Raw genomic sequence first — 22135 nt, 5'->3', positions numbered from 1 at the left:
TTTAACTTTATTCATTTTAACCTATTAAGTAGCCAGCACATCTTTCGCTTTCTAATTCTTACACAGACAACCAAGGGACTTGAAAAAGACCTGTGAGATCATTTCAGCAAAAATCTCTTTAAGATTTTTTTTTTTATAATATATCATAATAGCATGCTTGCCTACATAGAAAATGAGCTCTCACCTAGATTCTGAAGATCATGCCAAAAAATCAGAAGATGAGGGAAGCAGAAAGCACTAAAGAGTTAGGCCCAGATGACTTCAGGCTACAGGTTAAAGGAAGAGTATGGTGTTCAGCAGTGGCCTGTCTTCTGAAGTTGATTATTGTCTGGCACGTTCATCCCATGCTTAGAGCAGTAACCAAAAGAGCTACATAAATTGCTAATAAATGATTCAAAAAGTTTTGGAAATACAATGAACACATGGAAGAATGATCATGGTAATCATATGCAATGTCTCTTAAATGCCTTGCAGGCATTTTAAAGTCTGAAAACTTGGAATGGATTTCGAACACCTACTTATGGATGACTTTGAGCAAGTTACTTAAAATTCCTGAGTCTTTATTTGCATAATGGAGATACTCAACAAACCTAAGGCTCGTGGTTATTGTGAGGATTAAGTGATGTAATACATAGAAAGTGCTTAGAACAATGCCTACTGTAGAAGAGGAAAAAGTTTTCCTGACTCTCTAAGGATCTCTGGCTAGGTCTGAAAATTAGACTGACAAAGACAGATTAATAGGAGGAAAGCACATAAATGGTACTGAATTTCTACACGTATATGGGAGCCTTCACAAGAGAATGAAGACCTCAAGAAGTGGCTAGAGCAGACTTTGATACCTTTGAGACAAAGAAACAGCACATTTGTGAAGAATTGACAAGACAAAGGGGATTGGACTGGAAGATAAGGGTTAGTTTAACAAGGTTTGTTTGCAGATATCTCTGGGCTGATAAGAGTCTGTCTCCAGTAAGAGGAAAATTTAGTTCGCAGAAAAGGAGGAGCTTTTTCTGCATTTATTGCTTCTTTTTTTTTTTTTAGATTTTATTTTATTTATTTACTTGACAGACAGAGATCACAAGTAGGCAGAGAGACAGGCAGAGAGAGAGAAAGGGAAGCAGGCTCCCTGCTGAGCAGAGAGCCTGACACGGGGCTCGATCCCAGGACCCTGAGACCATGACCGGAGCCGAAGGCAGAGGCTTTAACCGATTGAGCCACCCAGGGGCCCCTGCATTTATTGCTTCTTAATTGCCTTCAGCTCAAAATAATTTTTATAAGAAAGAGGGCCATTTTGGGGTGACATATTCTGATTTCCTTGATCTAGTAAATAATAACTGAGCAGTATGTATTAGCTATATTATTATTATTATTATTATTTCTCTTCATTATCCTAACCTGGAAATCTTTAAGTCATCTTAAATTCATTTTTAATACTATGAAAGATTAAAAGTGCATTTTTTAGATGTTTTGTTTAAACACTTCCTTTTTAAATTTAAGGGAAATAAAATCTGCAAGGTTTAAATATATTGAATTGGCATTTTATTTCTGGAACTGCTGAATACCACTGGAGTTCTCTAAATATCTACATTCTGTGAAAGACCATTTTTTTCCCAGAAATTATATATATATATGTATATATATATATATATATATATATATATATATATATATATATACACACACCCACACACACACATATATGCATAACAGAGGGAAGTAGCACTACCTTAAAAATTGCAGTTCTCAATGAAAAAACTGAAATTAGACCTCGCCTCCAAGCAGAATATTGCTTTTGTTCCTGGGCTGGTATCCACCAGAGTTAGCTTTAAATAATATAAGTAAATCATTAGACAGGGTGCTTTACTATTATTCTTTGAGAAAACCCATCCCAAGAGATAGGGTCTAACATTCATGCTGTCTGACGAATAAAAGCTCTAAGACATGAAGGGGCCAGACTTCGATGGAACCTGACAGTAAATACTGTTGCTGTCAGTCAGGCCCAAGCAGCCAGTGGGGCTTTGGCTATTTCTGATATAATTAAGCTTCATGCTTAGCATAAAAGATGGATTTAATCAGCCATATGATTCACATCATATGTCAAATGATCAAAAGTTGACACACGGCACGTGAACACCCATTCTCATTCTGAAGATCGTTGTTTCTATGTCTAAAATAACAAGAAGAGATTATTTCTAAGGCATGCCCTCCCTTTCCTTTCTCACATCTCTCTAGGTTCTCCTGTTTTCAAACTACATATCTGTACATATTCTAACACAAGTGACTTCTTGCTGTGAAAATTTCCCATGGGGGACTAAATAACAAATTAACACTAGTTTGGGTAAAGGTTTCCTAATTAGCTGATCAAGGCTGTCAGACCGTGAGGGGAGGCAAACCACCATGATGTTCTTAACACTTCACACATTCCTCCTTTCCCATCTTCCATTCCTCCCTGCTAATTCTATCTGATTAGTTCGGAGGCCTTGAAATCAGCCTAGCTTTTGAAAGGAAGCTGTTGTAAGTGGCAGTCTTTCTTTCCTAAATATGTTTGTTGTCAGCAAGCCAAAAGTACATTTAGAATCTTCTGTAAGCTTCATCTGAGGAGGATGGAGGTTTATAATAAGAAGGCTATTTGCATATAAATTATGCCTAGAATGTACGGAGGAGTGAAGTCTGAGAAATGCTATTATCTGGAAAGAAAACAGAGGGCAATTTCTGATATAAAACTATTTTTAAAAGTTCTGTGGAATTGGAGGGTTTGTATTTCCTGTGTCACAGCCAGCTGCAAGTTCAGGGGGAACATTTTGGCAATCTGCAGGACTCCTAGCCAAGAACTTGTATGACATTTAATTAGAAATCAACATTCTGTGGGAGTGTATACAAAGGGATCTGTGCGATTATCAAAAAGTAAAGTTCTTCGCCTAGTTTGAATAACAGAAAGATTTAAAACATGGTGCTATTTATGTGTATCTGGGGCTTTACATGCAATTAAAAATAACACAGCTAGTTAGTAGAGCACTAAGATCACAAGTATTTTATTCACTTAAAATAAATATTCTGTCTATTACTATACTGGCTGTACAAATTGGTGATACACATGGGGACAGAACATTTCTGACTATAAATTTGGCTTTAAGTAATCAGCAGTAGCTGATTTCCAACATCATATTTGAAATGAACTATCCATCTGATATTTTTCAATGATTTTGATGAACAAATGCCACTGAAAAGAGAAAATCTACCATACATTGAGAGGTCAACATGTCTAGAAATACAATCGCATAGTCTGTATGGAATACCATCCATGGTGAATTTGCGCAATCCTTCTGCCCTCTGGTCCTCATGTTGTAAACCATGAGACACCTATGAATTGCCTATTGCAATGATGGGGCTGTATAACAGGAGGACCAGTCAAATAATTTGTTTCTAAAGAAAAAAAAAAGAAGAAGAAGAAATGAAGACACCTTTAGGGCACAAAGACACCTTGTTAATAAGATAACACCCCGGCTAAATTAAAAACCTCACCTAGCCTAAAGTCATTTAGATTTGTTCTTTGTTCATTATTCTTTGTTCCCCTCTCCCTCTACTTTCGAATTCTTTGCTGACTTTTCACTTATTTACACTCCGATATGATGATTATTTTACTTTAGTATAATAGTGAGACTGTGTGAGGTGAGGTGTATGTGATGCAAAGCCTGCAAGTTATTAAGCTGAGAAGATTAAAGTTTTGGCTGAATATAAAAGGAAACTTTTGAAAACAGGTATCTGCTTAGAAAGCTTTTCCTCCAGGGGCCACTTCTTCTAGGAAACATCTTTCATTGTATACGTGTAGCCTCACTGACTCCAAAAGACACTCACTCCTCATTTTAGTTCATGAAAACTGGATCTGAGAGTCTTCCAGTGTGAGCCAAAGACAGTGCCTGGTTCTGGTGATGAATGTAATCAGGTTAGACCACAGGAAAGAAGATAATTCGGATGGTTCTAGGATTCTCTTCTAAAAGAGGATCAGTTCTTTCAACTGCATTATTAACTGTAGAATTTGTGGATTTCACACCCTTTCTTCCTTCGCTTGAGAGATTATGTTAATACCTTTGCCAGTCTGAGAAGATAAAAATAGTTCACTAATAACTCACCAATAAGCTAGTGAGTTGTAACTAAAAGCACATGCTGTTTTTAACTCTGCTAGGCGCTCCATTTCCATAGTAGAATTTGAGTCTCTTAGAGGCATGGGTCCTCAGTTCAAGTTCTCTTTTCGTGATCACACCTCAATTGATCCATACAGCAACAGTTTACTCAGTACATGTCCAAAGCATGAAGCTAGATACTCGAGATGATAAAAGATAAGAAAACACATATTGTTGAGAAGTTTTCTTCCAAGCGAATCGATATACTAGGTCAAATTCAGTCTTTAATTACCTGATTCTTAGACCTCTTTTTCCTCTACCAAACTCTATATACTCTGTATAACAAAGTAGAGGTAAATCATTTTAAATAACCAACCTCCACTTTACTTTTTGCCAGAGTAACTAAGGTTTATTATTCCCTGTTAATCATGTGGCTAGATTTCCACAATTTCCTGAACTCTTTCTTGAACAAACCAGCATTTCTGCCCCTGTCTAGTGAGTTTCATCCTTGCCAGAATTATATTTATTTCCAAATCTTTTTATGTAGTTATGCATGTTATTGTTATTATAATTTGATTAACTATTGAGTGAACCAATGAAACATAAATGGGAAAAGACCATTATTTCCATGAAAACTAAATATTTTAGAAAGATGTATTGAAGCTGGGTTAATAAATTAAGTGAAATGGATAACTATAAAATACAGGGGGGAATTATATTGCTGAACTTTCACAGCTATACAAATACTTTCACAGCTATACAAATGTCTTTCTTTTCTAGCTCCATTCCAAAAAAAAAAAAAAAAAACCCAAAATCAGGGAGTATAGATCATGAATTTTGGGTGTGATTTATGATAAATAATTTACATGGAATTCTTGTTTGCAGCCCACATACTCTAAGAATGTTCAGAATAAACAGGCTTGCACATGTTTGAAGCTAAAATGATATATTTAATGTTTGTCCATTTAAAGTTTCCCACAATAATGGATTGTTTGATTTAACTGACCAACAGGGTATAGAATGCTTCATGCTCTCCTATCTTCATATCTCTGCACAAGGTGTTTTGTTGGCTACTCTTGTAACCAATCAGTCAATCAATCAACCTTTCTCTTTCCTTGCCACTTAATTCACTACTTGCTTATTCTTCTTCTTCCCTCTCCTACAGTATGCTTGGCTAGTTCATACATGTTTTTTAGTATCCATCTAAGACATATGATGTACATGTAAATTTGTTAAAACTGTGTATATGCGTTTGTATATCCGATGCACAGAAAATACTACTCAGGCACTTCTTTCAATTTAAAATCAACTTCCATTTTATTAATTCAAATTATTATACTCAATACTTTGTTTTTTCTTGAATGCTTATTTAGACCTTATAAATATTACTTTTCTATTTCTAAAACTAGTAAATTTTAACAATTACTTAAAGTGTTCTTTTGATTAATATCTATTCTAATACATAAAGAGATAAATTTGATAAAATTTTTAAACTACTTTTACATATTAAAAATTCGGTTTTCTTATTAAGTACTCTAATAAATATTCTCAAGTACTTAAATAATGCTTGTGAATCTGATAAATTAAACTTATAAACACCTTTACCATTAAGTTTATTTAAGTATTCCAATAAAATTTATAACCCAAGTAAATTTTCAACTTATAATAATAACTGTACATATTATATTATCATAAAATATTTTGGGTAGAGCAATTACTCATTTATGTCAAAATCTTTCAAGCATTATATATGAAAATAGTACCAGGAGATATTATACAGAATATTTCTTAAAATAAAGTGAGTTTTTATGTGTTTAATTTAATTCATTACTTCTATATCAAAACTTTAAATCTTTCTATGGGTAAAATACATTAACTCACCAAGGAAAAAATCATGTGGTCCTGTGGTAGGCAGAATAACACCCTCTTCCTGCAGATGTCACACCTTAATTTCTGAAACTATGAATATTTATCTTATGTGCCAAATGATTTTGGATATTGATTAAAAGTATGGACATAGAGATGGAGAGACCTTTCCTGATTTCCCATTGTAGCCCACCCCAATCACATAAATCTTTAAAAGCAGAAAATTTTCCTAGCCTAGATGACAATGGAAGACAGGGCAATGTGACATGAGAAGACTCAATCCACTCTTGCTGATTTAGAAGAAGGAAGACATGAACTCAAGACTATGGGTGGCTCTAGAAGTTGGGACTGTATCTCCGCTGACAACTGGTCTGAAAATCACAAAAAACAAAATTCTGCCAACAACCCAAATGAGCAAGGGAATTGATAATCTTTAAAATTTCCAGAAAGAAATATAGCCCTGTTAATACTCTGATTGACTCTGGCAAGACCTGTTCTGACTAGAATTTTAACCTACAGAATTATAAGATAAATTTGTACTGTTTAAGCTGTTAGGTTTGTGATATGTTACAGAAGCAATATAAAACTAATGCAAATCCCAAGCAAATTCTGAAGATGGCATCTCAGAATACTTACATATTTTCCAGAAATTTAAGGCAAGTTGCGAAAACTGAAGCAACAATTACCTGGCACAGTTTTCCCACACCCAGATGCTATACTGAGCTCTCGTCTACCACAAAAACAAAATAGATGATTCGGAGTTTTAAAAAAAACAGTAGTTTTGTAGTCAATACTCCCATAATTCAAGCTGTAGTCTACCTAATAGTCAAACCTCCTGTAGCTATTCTTCCTGTTTGGATTTGACTAATGTATTTATTATTCTACGTATGGTGATTTATTTAAATATTTGTCTCATAATTTTTTATATACTTTTAAATGACAGCTGACTTGATTCTTAATTCCACATATCTCCAGAAGTTCTGGTGTCAATTTCAACAATCACTGTATCAAGAAGTCTTCCCTAATTTATACAGATTAGCACTGCTTAGGGCTAGTGCCTTTTGTATGTAATTTTAGAGCAAGCAATCCATTCTCTACTTCTGTCATAACACTTATCATCCTATATGGAACATTACAATATTTATCTGTATCCTATGCAATACAGTAAACTTAATGAAGATAGGATGATATACATTTTAATTTAGGACTAACCTTAGTAAGATTAATATGAACTAAAAGAAATGATTTGGAGTTCTGGAGGGGCAAGATGGCAGAGAAGTAGGAGACCTTGTTTCAAGCGAGCTAATTACCTACCAGAACTCTCTGAACACCCATGAAATCAGCCTGAGATGTAGGATTATACACTTCTGGATCTCTACAGGGGCAGAAGACTCCAGTGGAGAGGTAAAGCGGAGTGGAAACTATAGGACTGATATCGGAGGATAAACGGAAGGGGAATAGGGAGCCACCAGAACAGACCCATTGGGAAGTAATACCCCAGTACAAAAGTGCCCTGTGATTGGTGACCAGCATTAACTTGGAATCTGGTTAAAAGCACTCAAAAAGAGCAAAAGGTCTTAAGGGACAACTGGTGGAATCGGGCAGTCATGGGCATGGGTCTAAGCCCATGGACCCAGGACGGCCACCACCAGAGACCACCCAAGCCAGAGGAGTGCAATGAAGCCTCCAGGCTGTGGTCCCTGAGTCCCTAGCTTTCCACTGCTTGCACCAGCGCTGGGGTAGGTACACCCACACTGGTGCACATGAGGGAGTCTGATGTGGATGCCAGCCAGCACTCTCTAGACCCACAGCCTTTTGCACTCTGTGCACACTGCACAACTAGAGTCTGAACTGCACTCCCCACCTGTGCCTGAGAGTGCTCTGTGTGGGGGCTAGCCCCTGGTCTCTAGGACCAGCCAAGAGTCGGAACACTCCCAGCCTAGACTTGAAAAACTCAGCGCACTGTCTCTGGTTGGAATCTCTCCGTGGGCAGTGACCTGTGAAACCCTGAGGTCTGAACCCCAGACAGCAGTTCCGGCAAAGGAAGTCACCAGGAGCGGGCTCCCTGGACCAATATCACTCGCGGTTTTAGTGGCACGGGGGTGCAGAGACAGCGGGCACTTAGGATGACACCTGAGATGATGGCTGAGGATGTGCATGGCCTGTGGGAGATTTCAGGGTTCAGTAGAGTTTGCAGAGGGGGAGTCTGTGTGTTCTGGAGCGCCCAAAGGGAGCAGACTGAGGCTTCTTTCTGAGACAGAGGTCTGGGTGCAGTTTGCTTCCCACTAAACCTCTGAAAAACTGCAAAAAGTCACCAAAGAACAAAAACCTTCAGAGAACCAAAGGCCTCCTGAAAACCGGTTTCCACAGAGCCCAGGCCCTTGGAAAGGAGCAGGAGGATTCAACCCAAGCAAGACTGACTGAAAAAACAATGCGGCAGGGCCCTCCCCCAAAAAGCCAGCCAAAAGAATGAAGGGACAATCACCACAGGGACCCTATAAACTGCAAAACCCCAATATCAGGGGAAAACAAGATATTAAGCCCCCAGTATTACCCTAAAACCTATATATTTCATAGATACAAATTTTATTTTTAATTTGTTCTCACTATTCTTCTTCTTTCTAATTTTTTTTAACCTATTTACCATTACAACTAGAGGTTCAATGCAACATATTCCATAATAACCTTTCAACTGGAACTTTTCCCATACATATACCTGTGCTTTTCTTTCTCTTTTCTATTTTCTTAATGTACATATAAATACAAGCTTCAAGGTAATCCTCTTTCCCTACTCAATACTACCCCATACATAAACCAGTTTTAATCTCCCTTTATCTCTGGAAAGTTGAGTCCTTCAACAAAGATATCAAGATACACCCAGGAAGAATCAAAATAAATTTCCTCTCCCACATGGAGGATTTATAACCACCTTCCTATCTTTTTCTTCTGTCAGTGTTTCTCTGTGTTTGTTTTGTTTTGGTATTATATAAATCTTATCCTTGGGGTTCATTTTGGCTGGGTTCTTTTGCTTTCTTGTCATTTACTTTTGTTGGTTATCTTCTTATTATTTGTTTTTGTTTTTGTTTTGTTTGTTTGTTTGTTTTGTCTGCTTTTGTTTGTATACCTTATAAATCTTACCTTTGGGGTCCATTCTGGCTGGGTCTTCTCTCTCTATCTCTCTTTTTTTCTTTTTCTGTCTCTCTCTTTCTCCCTCTTTTTTTCCTTTTTCTTTCTTTTTAGTGTTGACTTCCAATTGCTCAGAAATGTTCCAGGGTGCACTTTGCCTGGATTGTGGTTGATATATTCAACTACACATCCCCTCAACCACCTCTCCCCAAAATGACTAGGAAGAGGAACACCCAACAGAGGAAAAATTCAGAGACTGTGGCCTCTCCATCAGAACTATTGGATATAGACATAAACAGTATGTTGGAAAGGAAATTCAGGGTAACAATTATCCAGGCAATGGCTAGGTTGGAAAAAACCATTAGTGACAATATGGAATCTCTAAGGCAGAAGTGAAAGCCACCCAGGAAGAGGTTAAAAATGCTATCAATGAGATCCAATCTAATCTAAATACTCTAAAAGCTAAGGTAACCAAGGCAGAAGATAGAATTAATGATCTAGAGGACAAACTGATAGAGAAAAAGGATCAGGAGGAGGCCTAGAATAAGAGCTTAGAAACTATGAAGACAGAATTAGGGAAATAAATGATGCCATGAACCATTCCAACATCAGAATTATTGGGATTCTTGAAGGAGAGGAGAAAGAAAGAAGACTAGATGATATAGCTGAACAAATTCTCAATGAAAATTTTCCCACTTTGGAGAATGGAACCAGCATTTGTGTCCTAGAGGCAGAAAGATCACCCGCCAAGATCAACGAATCTAGAAAGACTTCAAGACAATTGATTGTGAGACTTATGAATCATAATTTTAGACAAGAGCTTCTGAGGGAAGCTGGGGGAAAAGATGCCTTATGTACAGAGGAAGGCCCATCAGAATAATGTCAGACCTGTCCACAGAAACCTGGCAAGGCAAAAGGGATGGCAAGACATAATCCAGGGCACTAAATGAGAAGAACAAACACCCAAGAATACTTTATCCAGGAAGGCTGACATTCAAAATGGATGGAAAGATAAAGAGCTTCCAAGACCAGAAAGGTTTAAAAGAGTATGTGACCACCGAGCCAGCATTACAGGAAATATTAAAGGGGGGGAGGTTCTATAAAAGAAGAAAGAACCCAAGAGTGACATAGAACAGAAATTTACAGGGCAATCTAAAGAAACAAGGACTCCACAGGCAACATGATATCAATAAATATGTATCTTTCAATAATTACTCTCAATGTGAACAGCCTAAATGCTCCTATAAAAATGACACAGGGTTGCAGATTGGATAAAATGATAGGACCCATCCATATGCTGTCTACAAGAGACCCATTTGAAACCCAGAGATACATCCAGACTGAAAGTGAATGGATGGGAAAGAATCTTTCATGCCAATGGGCCTCAAAAGAAAGCTGGGGTAGGAAATCTCATATCAGATAAATTAGGTTTTAAACTAAAGACTGTAGTCAGAGATAAAGAAGGGCACTACACCATTCTTAAAGGGTCTATCCACCAAGAAGATCTAGCAATTATAAACATTTATGCCCCCAATACAGGAGTAGCTAACTACATAAGACAACTGTTAAACAAGATAAAGAGTCATATTGATATGATAATAGTAGGGGATCTTAACACACCACTCTCAGTAATAGACAGATCCTCCAAACAGAAAATCAATAAAGAAACAAGAGCATTGAATGACACATTGGACCAGATGGACCTCATAGATGTATACAGAACATTCCATCCTAAAACAACAGAATACTCATTCTTCTTGAGCACACATGGAACTTTCTCCAGAATAGACCACATACTGGGTCATAAATCAGGGTTCAACTGATACCAAAAGATTGAGATTATTCCCTGCATATTCTCAGACCACAATGCTTTGAAACTGGAACTCAACCACCAAAAAAAAAAAAAAAAAAAAAAAAAAAAAAAAAAAAAAAAAAAAAAAGTTTGGAAGGAATTCAAACACTTGGAAGTTAAAGACCACCCTGTTTAAGAATGTTTGGATCAACCAGGACATCAAAGAAGAACTTAAACAATTCATGGAAATCAATGAGAATAAAGACACTTCAGTCCAAAACCTATGGGATACAGCAAAGGTGGTCCTAAAAGGGAAATGGATAGCCATCCAAGCCTCCCTCAAAAAAAATGGAAAAATCCAGAATACATCAACTCTCCTTACACCTTAAAGAACTGGAGAATCAACAACAAATTAAGTCAACCCCACACACATAAGGGAAATAATCAAGATTAGAGCAGGGATCAATGAGATAGAAACTAGTGATATAGTAGAACACATCAATGAAACTAGATGGTGGTTCTTTGAAATAATCAATAAGATTGATAAACCACTGGCCAAACTAATCCAAAAAAAGAGAGAGAGGACCCAAATTAATAAAATTATGAATGAAAAGGGAGAGATCATGACTAATACCAAGGAAATAGAAACAATCATCAGAAATTGTTATCAACGGTTATACACCAATAAGCTAAGCAACCTAGATGAAATGGATGCATTCCTGGAAACTTCCAAAAACTGAATCAGGAAGAAATTGACAAGCTGAATAGACCAATGTCTAGTAATGAGATTGAAGCAGTGATCAAAAACCTCCCAAAAAACAAGAGTCCAGGACCTGATAGATTCCCTAGGGAATTCTACCAAACATTCAAAGAAGAAATAATACCTATTCTCCTGAAGCTGTTTCAAAAGATAGAAACAGAAGGAAAACTTCCAGATTTTTTTTTTTTTTAATGAAGCCAGCATTACCCTGACCCCAAACCAGGCAAAGACACCATCAGAAAGGAGAATTTCAGACCAATATCCTTGATGAATATGGATGCCAAGATTCTCAACAAGATCCTAGCTAATAGGATCCAACAGTACATTAAAAAGATTATCCACCATGACCAGGTGGGATTTATACATGGGATACAAGGGCGGTTCAACATTCACAAATCAGTTAATAGATAGAATGATGGAACAAATCAATAAGAGAAAAGAGAAGAACCACATGGTCCTTTCAATTGATGTAGAAAAAGCATTTGACAATATACAGCATCTGCTCCTGACTCCAAAGAATAGGTATAGAGGGAACATTCCTCAACTTCATAAAACATATCCATGAAAAACCCACAGCAAATATCATCCTCAGTGGGGAAAAACTGACATCCTTCCCTTTGAGATCAGGAACACAACAAGGATATCCACTCTCACCACTGTTGTTCAACTTAGTCCTAGAAGTCCTAGCAACAGCAGTCAGACAACAAAAAGAAATAAAAGGTATTCAAACTGGCAAAGAAGTCAAACTCTCTCTCTTTGCAGATGACATGATAGTTTATATGGAAAACCCAAAAGACTCCATCCCCAAAACTACTAGGACTCATATAGCAATTCACTAATATGGCAGGATAGAAAATCAATGTACAGAAATCCGTTGCTTTCTTATACACTAACAATGAAAATATAGACAAGGAAATTAGAGAATCGATTCCATGTACTATAGCACCAAGAACCATAAAATACTTGGGAATAAATTTCACCAAAGAGGTAAAGGAACTACAGAACACTTATGAAAGAAACTGAAGAAGACACAAAAAGATGGAAGACCATTCCATGCTCATGGATCGGGAGAATAAACATTGTTAAAATGTCTATACAGCCTAGAGCAGTCTACAGTTTAATACCATCCTGATCAAAATTCCACTGACATTTTTCAAAGAGCTGAAACAAACTAAAATTTGAGACCCCGAATTACTAAGGAAATGTTGAAAAAGAAAAACAAAACTGGGGGCATCACATTGCCTGATTTCAAGCTTTACTACAAAGCAGTGATCACCAAGACAGCATGGTAACGGCACAACAACAGACACATAGACCACTGGAACAGAGTAGAGAGCCCAAATATGGACCCTCAACTCTATGGTCAAATAATCTTCAAAAAAGCAGGAAAAAATATACAGTGGAAAAAGACAGTCTCTTCAATAAATAGTGTTGGGAAAAGTGGACAGCTATGTGTAGAAGAATGAAACTCAACCATTCTCTTACACCACACACAAAGATAAACTCGAAATGGATAAAAGACCTCCATGTGAGGCAGGAATCCATCAGAATCATAGAGGAGAACATAAGCAGTAACAACCTCTTCGACATCAGCCACAGCAACTTCTTTCAAGATATGTATCCAAAGACAAAGGAAACATTAGCAAAAATGAACTTTTGGAACTTCATCAAGATAAAAATCTTCTGCACAGCAAAGGAAACAATCAACAAAACAAAGGGGCAACCCAGGGAATGGGAGAAGATATTCACAAATGACACTACAGAAAAAGGGCTGATATCCCAGATCTATAAAGAATTCCTAAAACTTAACACACACAAAACAGATAATCATGTCAAAAAATGAGCAGTAGTCATGAACAGACACTTCTCCAAAGAAGACATACAAATGGCTAACAGACACATGAAAAAATGTTTATCATCATTAGCCATCAGGGATATTCAAATCAAAACCACACTGAGATACCACCTTACAACAGTTAGAATGACCAAAATTAACAATACAGTGAACAACAAGTGTTGGAGAGGATGTGAAGAAAGGGGAACCCTCTTACACTGTTGGTGGGAATGCAAGGTGGTGCAACCACTTAGGAAAACAGAGTGGAGATTCCTTAAGAAATTAAAAATAGAGCTACCCTCTGACCCTGCAATTGCACTACTGGGTATTTACCCCAAAGATACTGATGTAGTGAAAAGAGGGGCCATATGTACCCCAATGTTCATAGTAGCAATTGCCATAGTTGCCAAACGGTGGATAGAACCAAGATGCCCTTCAATAGACAAAGGGATAAAGAAGATATGGTTCATATATACAGTGGAGTATTACGCCTCCATCAAAAAGGATGAACACCCAACTTTTTTATCAATATGGATGGGGCTGTAGGAGATTATGCTGAGTGAAATAAAATTCAAGCAGAGAAGGTTAATTATCATATGGTTTCACTTACTTGTGGAGCATAAGGAATAGCACGGAGGACATTGGGAGATGGGGAGGAGAAGTGAGTTGGGGGAAATCGGAGGAGGAGAAAAACCATGAGAGACTGTGGACTCTGAGAAATAATCTGAGAGTTTTGGAGGGGAGGGGGGTGGGGGGTTGGGTGAGCCTGGTGGTGGGTATTAAGGAGGGCATGTATTGCATGGAGCACTGGGTGAGATGCATAAACAGTGAATTTTGGAACACACACACACACACACAAATAAAATTAAATTTTTAAAAAAGTGACCGCCTATGTAAAAAAAAAAAAAAAGAAAGAAATAGGAAAAAAAAGAAATGATTTGTATTTTATAAAAAATATGTTTACTTAAAAAAGATAACAAAAGACTATATACACTATTCAATCAATTTGTCCTATTAATTATTTTTAAATGAGGTATAATATGTATAAAATGAAATTCATCCTTTTTTGTTGTTGTATAGTAGCAAGAACAGTGAAGGATTTGAGTTCTGAAATTTTATCTTACCTACAAGCTGGTAAATTACCCAGCCATAGTTTCATGGGTGCTGACCCAAGAGACTCTTGGATCAGAAACAAAGAACTATTATTTACAAACAGTAATATTTCCTTCACAAATTCTGTTTGAGCCACAATCTCCACAGCACAATGGAAAGAGGGTTAGATGACATGCATATGTAGGGAGGTGCATTACAGGGAAGAAACCAGCTTAGGGAACCTGCATATTTTATAATTTCAGTAAGCCTTTTTCCCAGAGAGCAACTTTATTTTTGTTATACTGAACTATAAATAAACCTGGCCTCTATTCTGTAGGAAGATATTATCGCTATCTTCTAAGACAATTCATTCTATAAGTATTCTTGAAAAATTGTCAGATAAAGACAGCCAATATTTCTGCTTAAAAAGATGTTCAGAGACATGAGAGACCCATCAGAATTGTCTCTAAACAATATCTACTCCTTGTCACTACACTGTCTTGGCTTCCAGTGAATTTTCCCATGGGTATACCATTTTGTTGGCTACTCTGATGAATCTGAACAATAGAAACTGGGACCAAATCTGTTCAGTTTATCCAGTCAGTACTTAATTAAGGCTATAATCAACATGATTCTAACCAGTGTGATGAGGCTAGCTTGCCATATTGACCTTAAACATGTACTCTAGAGTCCTGAATCCAAAGTGGTAAACAAACCCATAAACCAAATTATCCATGTCTACCTTAGAAAACTAAGTGGCTTTCTCCTAAGGTTTATGAATTGAACTTTCCTCTTGACAGAAGGTATTACTCTAAGTGCAGCAGGATGTATTAACAATTGCACAGCCACTGCCTTCATTCATTGGGAGGAAGTTAGAGAAAAGCTATCATTCATAACAACCCTGGCCAGTGAGCTGAGGATGACCTGAATACCTCGAAGGGCAAGGTCGTGTCACTGATCACTATGACTAAAGTAAACTACAAATTTCATATGATCTTTTCTAATTAAACGACTCCCTTCTTTGAGATAATTGTCTGTAAAAAACAAAATTAATGAGCCATTTAGCTCTCTGGGAAGTTTTCTCAAACATACTTTTCTCTGGCTCTTGTAACAAATTACCACAAATGTGGTCACTTAAAACAACAGAAATTTATTATTTTACCTTTCTGGTGTCCAAAATCAATGTGTGGGCAGGGTAGCACCTCTGCAGCCTCTAGGGAAGGATCTGTTCCTGCCTCTTCCACCTTTGATGGCTCTGGGCTTCCCTTCTCTTGTGCTGAATCATTCCAGTCTCAGCATCTGTGATCATATTGCCGTATCCTCCTCTGTCTGTTAAATCTCCTTCTGCTTCTCTCTTACACAAACATTTGTCATTGGATTTAAGGCCTACCTTGATAATCCAGGATAATCTCCTCATCTCAAAATTCTGAACTAAATTGCATCTGCAAAGATCCTCTGTCCAAATAAGATAATATTCATAGATTGTGAGGATTAGAATGTGAATATGTATTTCAGAGGCCACCATTCAGCTATGTACAACAAGTAACTAAGTGTAGCTTCAACCTTGAGGTATCTCTACAATCATCTGAGCACGACATGATCTACTGTGGTGTTTTGTTAAATAACTCAAGGTCATTCCTAACTAAACATCACCAAGATGCAGTCACTATCTTTCTGGGATGAAGGCAAGTTAATTTCTGGTTTCCTAAAAAGTCCAGTTCTGGGGATGTATGTGATGGCGCTGGTGGGAGAGTGTTGACGGTTGTCAGCGATCTGTGTATCTGACCTACATAGCTCAGGGAGCACAAGTTGATGGCACTTCCAACATGGCCTCTGGCTGGCTGGGAAGCCTTAGAGTTACCAAGTGCATGTTTTTGGAAAAACTGTCTATAGACAGCCAATAAAACCTGTCTTTATCTGTTCACTGACTGGATGATGTTTGTCCATCAACAGATGAGAATAGCTAGAGGAGTGGGGTAAGGCTGACATCCAGAGGTTCTGGCAAGATATTTTGCCAGAGAGTTGAAGGAAATTGGATTATCTTTTGCTATTTCCAGTAGGTTTTTAAGCAAAATTAGGTGGATTATCTAGTAAATAGTGGCCAGAAGCATCTAGGGCAGGGAATGGCAGAATGTATACTCCAATTCCAAGCATCTGTAACAGTTTGGGAGAGCCAAACCAGGGTGTCCTCTTTGCTGAGAAAGCCTCCAGCGATGTTCCTGAAAGAAAGTGTTATTAACGTTTCTATTTTTTTCTTTTTTTATCCTGGTGCCATGATATTTTGCTCTTCACAAAATTGACATGTGCTATTCCAGTAGCTATAACTTCTAACCATCTCCTACTCACAATCCACATCTTTTATCCAAAGGATCTGGGCAAGAGGAACAAGGACATTTTTATAAAACTTATAGGAATTAATACTTATATTCCCCACTTTGGCACACATGGACCACTCTAGAGAAATTCAGTGAACAGTGTACTTAGTCAAATGTTCATTATCTTTATGATCTAGAACTACATTAGTCCAACAAAAGTACAAGTGGCTGAATTAAAATTAAGCCTAAGCCCCTTAAACTGCATGGCATACAAACCAAGACAGTCTTTTTTTGCCATTAGGGGAAATAAATTAAAAAAAAAAAAGAGTCTTGAATTTTCAAATAGGTCAATATAATCTCCTACACCTTTCATATGGATTATCACTCAGAATACAAAAAAGAAGAGAAGATCCTTTTCTTGGCATACACATAGTCAGTGACCAAACTGCTTTACTAAGGTGTGTGGTCCAGAAAGAGGTGAGGGAAATAAGATCAAAAATACTTTTTAAATACTCTATTTATTTATTGATATATTTATTTGAGAAAGGGAGAGTGAGAGAGAGCATGAATGGAAAGGAGGGTCAGAGGGAGAAGAAGAGGGGGAAGCAGACTCCCTGCTGAGCAGGTAGCCCAATGGGGGCTTGATCCCAGGACCCTGAGATCATGACCTGAGGTGAGGGCAGACACTTGACCAATTGAGCCACCCAATAGCCCCAAAGTCAGAGATATTTTGAGTTGATGTTTGATGAGGTTCTTCTAACAATCATTAATACCAGATCACTGTCATTGGTAGGAAGCTTTGGTTCATTAAATTCTCAATTTTTAACCCATTGATGAGTGTCTTTTGTGGAAATAAGCACGCTATTGTCATACTGTGAAGGGTCCTGAAGTTCAAAAATATAACAAAGGTTAATTATAAGGTTCAAAATAGTGGTTATAGGAAGGATAATAATGCCCATTCACCCACCTCCCAATGCCCAAACTCTAATCCTAATAACCTATGAGTATGTTACCTTTTATATGACAAAAGGGACTCTGGGTGGCTCAGTGGGCTAAGCCTCTGCCTTCGGCTTGGGCCATGATCTCAGGGTCCTGGGATCGGGCCCCCCATGGGGCTCTCTGCTCAGCAGGGGGCCGGCTTCCTCCTCTCTCTCTCTCTGCCTGCTTCTCTGTCTACTTGTGATCTCTGTCTGTCAAATAAATAAAATCTTAAAAAAAAAAAAAGGGACTCTGAAGATAATATTAAGTTGAGGCTGTTGAAATGGGCCATTACTTGGATTACCTGAGCAGGCCTAATATCATGTATTCTTATAAGAGTGAGGAGTGGGAGATACTATAGCAGATGAGGAAAAGACAGTGTGACAATGGAAGAGGAGACTGTCGTGATGCAGCCAAGAGTCAATGAATCAAAGATTGCGAACAGCTTGTAGAAGCTGGAAGACACAGGGAAAGATTCTTTCTTGACACTTGCACAAGTAACCAGCCATGCTGACCCCTTGATTTTAGCTTTTAAGACTTTTTGTCAGATTTGTTTTCCTCCAGAACTCAAAGAGAATAAATTTGTGTCATTTCAAGCCATTAAGTTTGTGATGATTTTTTTTTTTTTTTATAGCAGCAATAGAAAACTAATGCAGTGGGGCTTGAGTGAGCTGATCAGTCTGGAATATCACCTTAGCCTGAAAATATGCCAGCAGCAGGGAAATAGTATTAATAGCTCTAAAAGTTGATGATAGTGATCAATGGTTCAATATAATCAATTTCCTAGGAGAAATTTAGAGGCTGCACCCTATGAAATATGTTATTTTTTTACAATGAAACAAATGAGTTCATTTCAGAAAGAAGTCACAGTCTGGCATGCAGTGGCATCAAAAAAATTTCTTTCTGTAGGCAGTTTGTGATGTTGGATGTGTTGCAATGTCTGGTCCAATGACGGATTTAGGAGGCAAGGATGAAAATCCGGAGAGTGGAGACTTAAACTGTGGCTTGATTTCAATCAGGTTGATCAAAAAAATAAGCCCTTCTATGGCATCTACATGAGTCACCCAGGCAGTTCAACTGGTAGCTATGATTGATTTCCCCAATTTATGGTCTTGAGGAGGATGTCAGTCTATGGTCATCAAGTGGCACCGTGTGGCAGACAAAATAGCGACAGCATTGGAAACAGTGAAGCATCAGTAAAAAAAATAACAAAGTTCATCATTTAGTGTATTGACCAAAGCTGTGAGAACATCTTTGAGTTCCATTCATGAAACAGAGTTATCATGTTTATTCTGATGATGCATAGCTATCAGTGAAGCTGAATTTCTACAGCAACCCAGCGGATATCATTGGGTTTCAGTTTAGGTAAATAGTCAGTGGAAAGGCCCAGGCATTTAGGGAAAACTCTGTGAATCAAGACCCTATTAAAAAGTAGATTCACCCAGGCAGCAGAGGATTAACTGTTTTGTGCAAGCCGAAAATATAACCATGCCTACGTTCTGCCATTATTGATTATGAGGTTTTCATTTGACAAATGAGGCTTTTTCCTACCCTATTACTAATTGAGACCAAACTGACCCCCCTCCAATGGGCTCTATTAGGCTACCATGTCATAAGACTCATGTGGATCCATTGTTCAGTTTCTGTCAGGACCCAGTAGCAAAATAATAGCAGCTTTTTAAAATAGATATTCCTGGTGACTGTGTCAAGGAGGCAACTAGTCCAAAACCGAAGAAGCACTTCCAGGTAGAGCCTCCATTTCCTGAGAGTCCATTTGGTAAAAACCAGTACTAACTGTTTTTACTCACAATACTTACATTCCCAAATACATATATATTTTTTCCTTATATTAACAATCCATTATCCTAGTTTCTGAACATCTGCCAGATGTCCTACAGTTTAGTCATTTTTGACACTAACTACCCAGGGTTACCATCTGATCCCACAAGTTAAGGGTTTAGTCCTCAAGACTACTCCCACTTCACATGCCAGATGTAGGTTCCAGAATACTAAGACTATTGACCAACCAGCTAAACACAGGGAGTTCACATAGTCCCCTCCTCGTATTTAATACTTGGTTAAAATGGCTCACAGAACTTAGGAAAGCACTTTACTTACATTTACTGGCTTAATATAGAGGATACAGATGAACAAACAGACAGGTGAAGAGGTACATAGGGTGAGGTCTGGAAGGGTCCTTAGAGCAGTTCTGTCCCAAGGAGTTAGGTGTGCCACTCTCCTGGCATGTAGATGCATTCACCAACACAGTTCTTCCAACCTTATTGCTTAGACAATAATATGGATGTCTTATTATATAGGCATGATTGATTATTAACTTAATCTTTACCCCCTTTCTCCTCTTCAGAGGTTGGGGACAGTAAGGCTAAAAGTTCTAATCAAGAATCATTTGGCAGCTAGCTCCCATCCTGAAGCTCTCTAGGGTCCTATCAGGCGTCACCTCATTACAATAAGATAGTCTCCTACTATGCAGGAAATTCCAAGGGGTTTAGGAGCTCTGTTTCAGAAATAAAAGGCACACACCCCTCACTCAGGAAATTAAAAGGACTTTAGGAGCTTTTTGTCAGGATCCAGAGGCAAAGATAAAATACATATTTCATATTATGCAATCATTGCTCACAGGATTTGCAGTTCAAAGTATCCTTTTGGGCTGTGGAGCCACCAAAGGTAGCAGCATGTCTTACATTGTAGTTCTTCCCAACTGGGCGCACACCTTCTGGAATGTACAGGATAGGGAAATCCACACTTATAATTCAACAGTTCCTACTATACATCCATGTATAAAGGTAGCAATAGTAGTACATTAAATCGTCCTAACAGCGTTCAATTAACTTTCTTTTCCCCATTGTGACTTCTCCTCATGGTAGGCAGAATGATGGCTTCCCAAAGAGGCCAGTGTCCTAAACCCTGAAATCTGTGAATGTTATGTTACATGGCAGGGGGAAGTTAAGGTAGCAGATGAAATTAGGGTTGTTGGGGCTGGGTGGCTCAGTGGGTTAAGCCGCTGCCTTCGGCTCAGGTCATGATCTCAGGGTCCTGGGATCGAGCCCCGCATCGGGCTCTCTGCTCAGCAGGGAGCCTGCTTCCTCCTCTCTCTGCCTGCCTCTCTGCCTGCTTATGATCTCTGTCTGTCAAATAAATAAATAAATAAAATCTTAAAAAAAAAAAAAAGAAAGAAATTAGGGTTGTTAATAAATCAGCTGATCTTAAAAAAGGAAGCATATTTGGCTGGGCCCAATGTAATCATAAAAGTTGCTAAATGGGGAAGAAGGAGACAGAAGAATTAGTGTCAGATGATGTGGTATGAGAAAGACTCAGATACTGCTGGCTTTGAAAATTGAAGAGGACTAAAAGCTAAGAGATGCAGGCACCATGTAAAATCTGAAAAAGGCAAGAAGTGAATTCTTGCCTAGAGCCTTTGGAAAGGGATTTTTCCTTGCTTTGCCAACACCTTGATTTTCACTCAGAGCATATCAGAGTTCTGACTTCCAGGACTGTAAGATGGTAACTTTGTGTTTTTAAGGCATTGCACTTGTGGTAATTTGTTACAGCAACAAGAGAAAACTAATCTATTGCCTAAATCCTATCAGTTTAAGTTAAGAGCCCTTTCTCCCGCATGGGACCAGAAAGTGTGTTGACTTGAAGGACTCTCTCTAAAAAATCATAAAAGTTTGAGCCCTGTCTTCATTTTAGGAAATGTTCTCTCAAAAAATGCATTAGTTCTTTTGTCAAATATCATTTTTCAACATCTGTGAGCCAGGAACTGTGGTGAGAAGTGGGAATATTAAAAAAAAAAAAAAAATCGCCCTTAAGTAAGTTGGAGTTTGCCAAAACATAGTTTTATATAAATTTTGATAATATATGCTATTTTTTTTATCAATCTGGTCTTTCTGATTTCCCACTAGCCCACTTTTATCTATACAGCAGTTTTAGAATTGTGTTTACTTCCTATTGCAGATTAATTAATCTCTGAATTAAAATGTTATTATGCATTAATTACAGTAGAATTCTAAGTTTAAATTAAAGCAATAGATTCTATCTTAAGATAATAATTTATCTTTTATATTAATAGATTGCTCCAACTTTTTTAAGCCATTTTATGACCCCTTTTGGTCATCCTAACAAAATTAAATAGAAGAGGCATTAAAGAGTCCTAATGCGATCCCTAAAAATAAGACCACTTGGTTCATGTTCTACAGTAATTGAACAGAATAAGATAAAAATCTAAGACTTGTG

This window comes from Lutra lutra, chromosome 2 (genome assembly GCF_902655055.1).
Source record: "Lutra lutra chromosome 2, mLutLut1.2, whole genome shotgun sequence".
NCBI lineage: Eukaryota > Metazoa > Chordata > Mammalia > Carnivora > Mustelidae > Lutra > Lutra lutra.
Note: the sequence above shows the minus strand (reverse complement) of the source record.